Source organism: Micropterus salmoides, unplaced genomic scaffold (assembly GCF_014851395.1).
Source record: "Micropterus salmoides isolate LMB-PRFRI ecotype aquatic unplaced genomic scaffold, ASM1485139v1 Ms_hic_scaffold_252, whole genome shotgun sequence".
Taxonomy (NCBI): domain Eukaryota; kingdom Metazoa; phylum Chordata; class Actinopteri; order Centrarchiformes; family Centrarchidae; genus Micropterus; species Micropterus salmoides.
Genome location: NW_024041729.1, coordinates 1 through 9,887, shown reverse-complemented (window position 1 = coordinate 9,887; position 9,887 = coordinate 1). Strand labels below are relative to the sequence as shown.

At 44.0% G+C, this 9,887-nt stretch overlaps 1 pseudogene; it reads left to right on the top strand.

The window, feature by feature from the left end:
* Positions 1-901: 901 nt before the first annotated feature.
* LOC119918997 lies at positions 902-9,796 on the top strand (annotated as a pseudogene).
* The last annotated feature ends 91 nt before the right edge of the window (positions 9,797-9,887 follow it).

The following is a 9,887-nucleotide window of genomic DNA, read 5'->3' as shown; positions in this document are numbered from 1 at the left end:
ATCTTTTTTTCCTTTTGTTTTAGCCTTTCCTCTTTGACAGTATAGCAGTGACTGTAGAAAAGGATGCCAGTTTGCTTCGCATTTTTACTCAATACAGTGCAAATAAGTTGGTATGGAAATATATATTTTATTTTTTTAACAGTCTGGAAAAAATATTTAGTTTCCTGAGCTTTAGAAGAGCCTTGTGGATTAAGATCGTCATTGGTTTCATTCATTCTTCATTGTCAAGATTTTCTCTTTCTCCCTCTTGAAGACTGATGCCAACTCTAGAAAAGTGCTACTGTGTCAGTCTGCATGCAGTGCAAGTGCATGTGGGAATAAAATTTGAACATGACCTTACATTAGTTTCCTTTCTTTCTGTTCTGATTTTCTCCTTTTGACCTGCAATTTCTTTTTCCCTGATAGTTGTTTTTTTTTTTTCTGTTTAGTCCCCATGTCTGCTGTCTTTTTCTGTCTGTCCTTAACAGTATAGAAAAGTGCTACTAACGATGACTATTTACTTTGCAGTCTTGCACAATTTCCTTCTTTTGGCACAACATACGTGACAAAGTCTAACGTTTCGAAATATATATACATTAAGAGCACTCACTGGGAAAGTATTCGCTGTTTTCTGGACTTACGGGAGTAAGAAAATCCAAAACGTCTGTACCGGGGTAGAAGGAGCTCCACGGTGAACTGCGGGGATATGTGAAGTGGCTGCTGCCTGGCGGGGCGCAGGACGCGGTCTGTCTCGCGCTGCTGAAGCTGGATCCTCGCCTCCTCTCAGTTGTGTTCTTCGCCACCTTTGTGTTGTGATCGGCTCTCCCAGTCTGTTTCTCACACCCACCCCGGTGCACCCCCTCCACCCCCCTCCTCCTCCTCCTCCTCCTCCTCCTGCCCACCTCCATCCCACCCTACCCATACCCCATACACCACCACCCCCACCACCCCTCTCCTCCTTTTAGCATCTGAAAAGACCACTGAGTGAGAATCGATGGCGCAGAGGCCCGCTTGACAGGACAATAAACCACAAAGAAGGGGTGAGTTTTTTTTTTTTTCCTCCTGTCGGTTGTTTTTTTTGAATTGCGGAATTACACTAATGGCACAACGATAAGAGAATCGCTCGGGGCTGGCTGCGTGGAAATCATATTTAACACAAGGCATCTTTTGTTACCGCGATATGATTTACAGCAGGCGTCAGCTGCCGTGGTCCCACTCAGGGGAAAAGAAAAATAAAGAAATTAGAAAAATACCACAAGGAGCAAACGGCTCCCCATCCTACATGGTTTGGGACATTCATTTCACACGACCACACATTCACCTTACGTAACCTATAAATGCATCACTGGAGCCTGGTCCTGTTATTGCAAGAGAATAGCATGCACTTGCTGCTGCAGGTTTAGATGAGGGTCGTTTGCCTGGATTTCATTGGGCGATGCGGAACCTTGAGGGTGTTAATGCGGTTGTCGTGTTGTAAACAAAAATATGTCAGCAGGACCGGAGAGGGAGGTTTGTCTTGTTTTTTTATGGGACCTCCCCGGGAAATTGAGCGCAAGGCAGAGAGTAATGTTATAATTGGCTTGCGCTGTGCCGAGCTTCTCCACATTGCTTTTTTTTTCAGCCATGAGGAGAGGATAAGTCACATCCCAGGCGCAGGGGGAGCCGTCTATTTACAGCTGAGGCGTTCAGATATGCCCCTCTCGTGTCTGTGATAGCCACAACAATAGCTTCCATTTTCCTCATCAGCCGCAGGCATGATCAATAGAATCCAAAACTAAATAAAAAATGATGCTATTATTGGTAAAGATTTGGTCCAGTCTCCACAGATGTCTGCAACAAAATTACACCAGCTCTGCCCACAGCTGAGGAGAAACTGATGAATCATATATTGATCTTATGTCTCACCGCTGAGATGAGAATGTGTTTTGACTGGAGGTAACCTCAAGTGACCTGACAGCATGTGGTGGTGTGTTTGTGCCCCCCCCCAATTCATCCAGCCTAGAAACCGGCTTCCCGCACCGTGAGGACGCAGCGATGCCCCAGCAGAGGGAGGACCCGTCTCCGTCCCGCCGCCTCGGCCTGGCATCCTTCCGCCTCCAGACTCAAAAGCCCGGCCACGACTTCCCATGAGGCCGCTACTAGAACTCAGCTCGACCGATCTGTATGGGGCCTCTCATATATGAAGTAGGTCTGACTCGTTCTGGAAAGCAGACTCATAAATGATACTCATGAGGAGTTGAGGTTGATGAGTGTTGACAGTGGGCGATTTGTTCATTTCATTTCAAATAGCCTAGGTAGAATGATGAAAATTTGCTTTATCATTTTATCTTTACATTGTTCTGGAAATGGAGGGGTTGTCTGTCTCATACTTCTATTAAACAAAATAATTAAGATTTTGCAAATGTTCTTGTGAAATACTGAAATGAAATACTTTTCTGGCCTCTAAAATCCTTCAAATGAAACAATCCGAGAGTAAATAAGTCTTTGGTTGAACTCATGGCCACACTGGTATCAATGTGATAAAGGGCCACAGGAAGACTTTATTTTAAGGGGTCACAAGTCAGACATGCAAATGTGAGGATTTCCCACGTTTCTCTGTTTTATAGAATTGCAAATAGATTTGGGACTCTTTGTCAGAAACTAAAAGCAATTCAAGCACGGCACCTTGTGGTCCGGGAAATTGTGATGAACATTTTTCACAATTTTTTGACTTTTTATATATTAAACAATTGCTTAATTGAATATCATAAAATAATACAAAATAGCTGTAGATTGTTGTAGGAGAATGCTTTAAGTTTTTTTTTTAAATCAACTCTCCATCGGTGCAGGGCTAGACTGATTCCTTGTGGCCTGTGAGATCTGCTGGGTTTGTAAACTGAAAGCGTGTCTGATGTGAACTGTGAAGCAAGACCTTTAGGCACTTTGTATACCAAGGGATCTTAAATTCAGAAAGCAACATGTTGTCGGTGGAGGTTTCTGAGGACCAGAGTCATCAGGTCTGATGTTTTTGTCATGTGGCAGCTAGGTGTGGTTTTAGCATGAAGACCTCAAAACAGAAAACTTCCGTATAGTCCAGCCTCCTCATGACAGAGGCGTGCATACGTTTCTCTGAGTCAGACTGGGAAAGAAAGTATTTTATTTTTTAGATATGTCTCAAATGGCAACCTTGGTGATACTGTTGAAATAATTAAAAAAAAATTAAAACTGTCATCTGAAATAAAATCATCTGTAGCTGCAGCAAAAATTACAGCAAAAATGTGTGTAATGCATTGGGTTTTCCTCTCTGATTGATCCTACACATGATTGCATTTGTCTTCTCAGTTGACATGGAGGATGAAGATGGGACTTGTCTACTTGATGTTTTGTGGTGAGTCTGTCTGATTCTTACTTGGATCCGGCAGAATAAAAAACAATATCCTGTAGATGATGAAAAGTAAGTAAGCAATAAAATCCTTTGTACAGGGTTTTGTTATTGCACGCTATATTTAGATTTAATGAGGTCTAATGTTCTCTTAAGCTGTACTTTGTTGTGTGCAAAAACCTTGGTTTGCACCAAATATTCACCAAGATTAAACAGATATTGATTGGAATTTTAATTTCAGTCCTCTCTTCGTCTTCACAGTGACCCCCAAGCCCTGAACGACTTCCTTCATGGGACCAATGAGGTAACAAAAGAGTCTTAAATAGAGAAGGACTCAAATAAAAAATCAATAGTGCAAATGATAAATTCAAGATGGGAATATTTCTTGGCGCACAGTTGTGTGAGCTGTGTGGAGGAGGCTGACAGTGTGAAAGAGAGTTGTAATGTAATACCGCATGCATTTCTCACCATGACTTTGTGAGCCCAACCTAAAATTGACTAATTTCATCTCACCAGCTGCAGGCTGAAGACCTGCTCATTAACTCCTCCTCTGGGGAGCCTTCCCTCTTCACAGATGCCCCGGTGAGTGTCTAGATCCACAGCCAGCAGCGTCACAACAACTAGCATTTTCCCCAGGAGAATGATTTTTTTTTTTCTCTCCTTCTGTGCCTGAAACAGTTTTCTGTAAACTCCTGCTAATCATACAATTCTCCCTCCTTTTAACTTTCTCTCCCTTATCCTGTTGTCTGTACCTCTCTTTCTATCTCACACTGATTCTTCCTCCAGAGTCCCGTCTCTCTGCTGGGAGATGGCAGGGATTCTCCAGACACACCTCCACCTGGGTGTGTGGACCTGTCCTTCCTGGAGGAGGCCCTCCTGTCATCGCCGGAGGGTGGAGAAGACCCACAGGTGGAGCAGGGAGAAACACCCGTGGAGGTTGGATTTGAGGCAAAGAAGGGAGAAGTGGAAGAAATGGAGGAGGCAGAGGTGGCATGTGATATCCTCCAGCAGAGCCTGCAGGAGGCTGAGATCACAGAGCAGACCATGGCTCTGGAGGCAGGTCTAGCCCAATCTGGGGATAGCCTGTCCCTGTACTCGCCTGCCCCTCTCCTCTCTCCACCCACCGTACCATTCTTACACAAGTCTGTGACCTTGCCTGTCACCCCAGCGTTGCCCAGAGACACCCAGGCAGCAGTGGAGCCCCCCAGCCCTCCCTCCTGGCTGTAGGGCCAGGCTGCCCTTCTTTAAAACCTGCTGCCCCTCCTCAGCTGATGGGTCTCTTGCCTGGAAATGTGTTCCCTGCTGCTTCTCCAGAGACTTCCTTTTCTCTGAGTCCTGCCCAGGGATCCAGTATGATCATCCACAAGGCTGTTCCCAGTGTGACCAGTCGTCCTCTTATCACTCCAACCCTGAGAGCAACAACAGCAGCAGCCCCGGGCATCCTCCTGCAACGTGCCCCTCTTCACATCCAACCCAAGCTGCCCATCAGCATTCAGCCCAGACTGGTTCAAATTAGCCCGAAGCTTTCTGGGCAAAAACACACTCAAAGTCTTACTTTTCCTGGGACTGCCTCACCAAATATTTTACTCTCCCCCTCCAGGCCAAAAGCCTGCAGCTCCACCGCCGCAGCCCACCCAGCAGCTCCACAAACAGGTCAGCCTGCAGCTGGTCAACCAGGGCGGCTCCTTTGTGCTCCACCCTCAGGGACTCTTCCAAGGCCAAAGCCAATTCCTTCTTCCAGGCCAGTCCCCTGTTACGATCTCCCAGCCTGCCAGTGCAGCTCGATCGCTGCTGAACCCCAGTCACCAAGGCCCATCGGTCCACAGCCTGACTCCCTCTGCTGGGCAGCTCGTAGACGGCTCTCAGATCCTAACTGTGCCACAAAGACAGCTGAACTTCAGCCCTGTCTTCACCACCCCTACAGGGCAGCTAGCACTCCGCCAGGCCACTGTGCTTTCAGGACCTTTGCAGCTACAGTCAGCGCCCCCTACTGTCTTCCAGATGCCAGCACACCTGGCTGGAACCTACACTCCAGGAGGGCAGGGGCAGCGTGCAACCTTGGTCCACAGTCCAGCTCTTGGAAACCACATTACCTTGATCAACAGTTCAGGGGTGCTTCCCCCAGATCTCACGTCCATCTCGATTGTTAATGGCCCCTCAGTAGTTCAGGGGCTGCCTTTTGCTGCCCAGGCCCCGGCTCCTCAGACAGGAGTGACAGAAGGACAGCTGAGCCTCCAGCAGGCCTCCGTGGTGCTGCTGCCAGAAAGAACAATTCAAGAGGAGAGGACCAGCTCAGAGGAGACCTTCCACCAACTAGCACAAGTGAGTGAGCACCTCTGTCTCTATCATGGTATATGTAATCTGGCATTGTGGCTGGAGGACCCCTCCAAATCAATCTGCACCTAAACTGCATTTTGATGCAATGATAATGTAACATAGATAAAAAACTCATGAAGACTCAACGTTCACTGTGATGGATTACACAAGATTCAATTGCATATCTAAATTATTTTATACTCCACGAACATTTATGGAAACAGAGGATGTGTAATAGAAGAAATAAAATCAGCCAAAAAACCAACAACAACTGCATAGCATGTATGCAAATGGTGAGAAAAATGTCAGATATACTGTATGTAAACTGGTATAGTTGACACCAAATAACAAAAGGATAAAAAAGTGCTGCTTTACAACCCTCAAGGGGTTAAATGTTTAAGCATGTTGCACACCAGACTGAACCCCAGTCTGTAATGTTGAAACATGTATTTTGCTGAACACAGATGATAGAAAACACCATTTGATTGAGGTGTGGCCTGAATTTCAACATACTCAACTGTTTCAACCTGTGCAACCAGTGCAAAATCAGTTTTCTACGGTGTGTGATTCAGTCTTAAAATAGATTTAAAAAATGTAAATGAGCCATTTGATTTTGTTTATTGGATCAGAAGGCTTGGGACAGAATCATTCCTATACAAATGCTGTTTAAATAATTTGCTTAAAGTAAATTAAGGAGTCTGCTTACAGTGTTCATTTTGGGTCTTTTGCATGACAAAGTGGGAAAAAAATCTTGTTGTGGCTTAGAAGCCTATTAGCAACGCTGACGTTACTGCACTTGTAAACAGCACATTACTGTTTTAGGCTATAGTATAGTTATAATTGGACCAACAGTAAGCTATATTTTATAAACGGTACTGTATTGGATTACTGCATAGTGTATTTGAATTATACACTGTATTTTAATTTGAAGTGTCTGAAACAGCTGCACTGTATTTTGAAACAATTATATTCAGTAAGCAGTAAAGCTTTCTGTTTCAATACTTTATATTCATGTAATAAATATGGAACTTTCAATAAAATTGTAATCTGCATGAGAAATAAAGAAAAAGATAAGAAATCAGTTATAATAATCACCCGCTTATAATGATCAATTTGTCTAGGACAGGGATGATCATTATAAGAGGCTTCCACTGTATTACATTGCAATGTGTTTTTTTTTTAATTAAAACTAGTCACATCAGATTTGAGCCAAGTAGCAAACAACGTTTTTCATCACAATCATTGCCGAATACTTATTAACTATACTTTACTAAACCTCCTGGTGTCATTGGGTTGTTGAGCTGACAAACACAATGTACTCTGTACAAATCAACAACAAAAAAGTATTAAATTCAGTTTTAGCTCTGATGTCTATTTCTTCTCTTGCTGCAGCCCTACGGACATGTTCTCCAGCATGTCTCGGTGCAGCCAACCTCTTCTGGGCTGCAGTCCTCCTCTCCTCCTGTGGTGACAGTCCTGCAGCCTCCTCCTGAACCACCTCTGGTCCCCGATCCAGCTGTGGAGATCCCTAAACTTTTGATGCCCCCAGCAGACATGACCCAAGTAGTGGAGGAGGTGACCCACTCGATGAGTCAGAACGAGGCCTTTATGCAACATCTGCAACAGGTCAGCGCTTTAACAAATTCCTGCAGATTTCTTCTAATTTAGTGATGAAATGCTTGTGCTGGTTTACATTTACATGTTGTTTTTTGACAGAGCTTCTCCTCAGTGATGATGTTTGTATTTTCTAATAGTATAGTTTAGTATAATACGACAAGTCCAATGATAGTGATTAAAAATTAGAAAAAGATTAGATGCCATAAACAACAATAAGATATGGTAAACGGAATCCCAGTTATTTGGCATACCAGGAAGAAACAACTGTAAACAACAGTAAAAGAACGTCATGGAAGTACAACGCAGTAATAAATGTAGGAAACAAACTGTTCACAAGAGTAAAAGTTAGAAGTAAAAGACAGAATATCAACAGTTAGCTTAACACTAAACCGTTACTTAGATTGTTGTTGCGACACATTAGCTCCAGATAGCTAGTGCAGGCTTGGTCAGCAGTAAACTGATTGCATTACAAGTAAAAGTACTCAAGTATTAGCATCAAAATATACTTAAAGTGCTCATTATGCAGAATTTCCCATTTAGTGTGGAAGAAGTATAAAGTAGCATAAAATAGAAATTCTCAAGCACAGGTGCCTCACCATTCTACATTACTTGACATAACAGATTTGATCACATTTGAACAGTACCTGCAGATAATCGTCTGATAATGGCATTTAGTTGGTGGGTAAAAGACACTTTTCAATATTTTCTTGGACACGGATCACTGACAAAATGGCCAATGTAATGATGTCAGGGATATTGCGCCAGTAGCAAAATTTAGCAACAAAATGTTTAACTGAAACCAACTGCTGCTGGTATTTGGTTTAATTATGACGTAAATTGTGATTTAAAGTGAGACAGCAGCCACTGTGGCCACAAGAGATGCTTACAAAATAACAGCATTGAATTTCGCAAGATACTTACAAGATAACCGCAATGTATTTCTTTAATTTCTCAGTGTTTATTGATTCAGTTGCTTTAAAGTTGCTGACTGAGCTAAAACGTTATGTAACAGAACTGCAAATAGACCTACAGGTACCTACAAAGGCAGCCAACTGACACGGAAATGTCAATTACACAGGAATATCCATCAGTTTGTAGTGATTGCATCATCATAAGCTACTGGTCATAACAGACCAAGTAATGCTGTAGCTGCAAAACACCTGAATGTGTTGAATTGTTTTATTTCTGGTCTCAACCTTTTTTGTTGTTGTCTTCGTTTGAAAGTTACATAGTTTGACTTTAAAGCTGATGCCATTGTTGTAAGTTTGTTTCATGTGTGACAAACTGTCTCTAATATGATGCGTTATTTTATGAGTGACTTTGTCTTATTTAAATATTATTAAAATGTTCCCATTGAAATAGGGATATCTAAGAAAACTGTTTATCAGCAATGAAATATTTAATTCATACCGGCCCATGTAACATCTGCCAGCTACTAATGACTATTGCTACTGTTGATGTCAGTCATGGCAAGGCTAATTTATATGCATAGAAAGAGTCAATGCAAAGTGTGGCATAGAAGGCAGGGGAAATAAATCAATTTAAAGACAGAAAAACAATAATGCTTTTTAATTTAGATTTGAAAAGTGTCTAAAGTTGCAAGCTGGTTTCATCTCTGTGCATCACTGTGGAACTATTAGCTGACTGCTTCCAAAAGGATCTATAACATCTATCTAATTCTTCATCTTCTGTCGTCATCATTTCCACCACAGCAAGCACTTAGTTCTCCTATCACATCCGAATTGCTTGTCGGATCGCTGCCTGTGGTGCCGTTGGAGACACTTGCCTCCCCAGTCGCCAACGAGAGAGACACCCAACCACAGACCCATGCAGTCTCCGGTCAGGACACCCGCACTGTGATGTCTGACCAATGTGTCGAGGCTTCTCCGCTTCACTCAGACCCAGAGGACACGCCGCTGATCTGCCCCTCGCCTCCCATTCAGGACACCGAGAGACTAGCTCAGACGAGTTTCTCCCCTCCAGCTGGGCTCGCATCACTCTGCCTGGATCTGAGAGTTCAGTCCCCCAGATCACAGCACCCCAGCTTTGCGTCGAGCCCCAAGTCCAGTACCAGGTCACTCATCAGCTCCAGGTTTCACAGGCCTTATTTGGCCAGGACCAGGTACAGATCCAGTCGTCCGTTTCCCAGCCTTTGCCCGATCCAGGCCTCAGCTCCCCAGCTCCAGGTCCATCTGTTTCCCAGCCTCAGTCCTCGGTCATGAATTCAGTCCACAGCAGTCCCTCCCCTCTGCGTGTCAGCGTCTCGGTGCCTCAGCAGCAGCCTGATCCCAGAGCTGCTGGTCTCTCCAAAGGAGGAGACGACTCCGCTGTCCAACAGCACACACAAAACAGTGAGTCTACATTAAAAAGTGAAAATGCCAACCATTATCACTTTTCCTACCTCATCATTGCTCTCCACCATCACTTTAATCATTATTATAAATATTAAGATCTGCAATACCATCATCATTACCTCTGTCACTGTGTCCCTTTCAGAGCCAACAGCTGCCTTGGTCGTGGAGAGTAAAGCGTTTACTCTTTGATGACCATCCACCGTCTCCTGCAGCTCAGGGTGTCCAGGTTCCGGGCCCCCAGCTCCCAGAGAGTGCGTCCC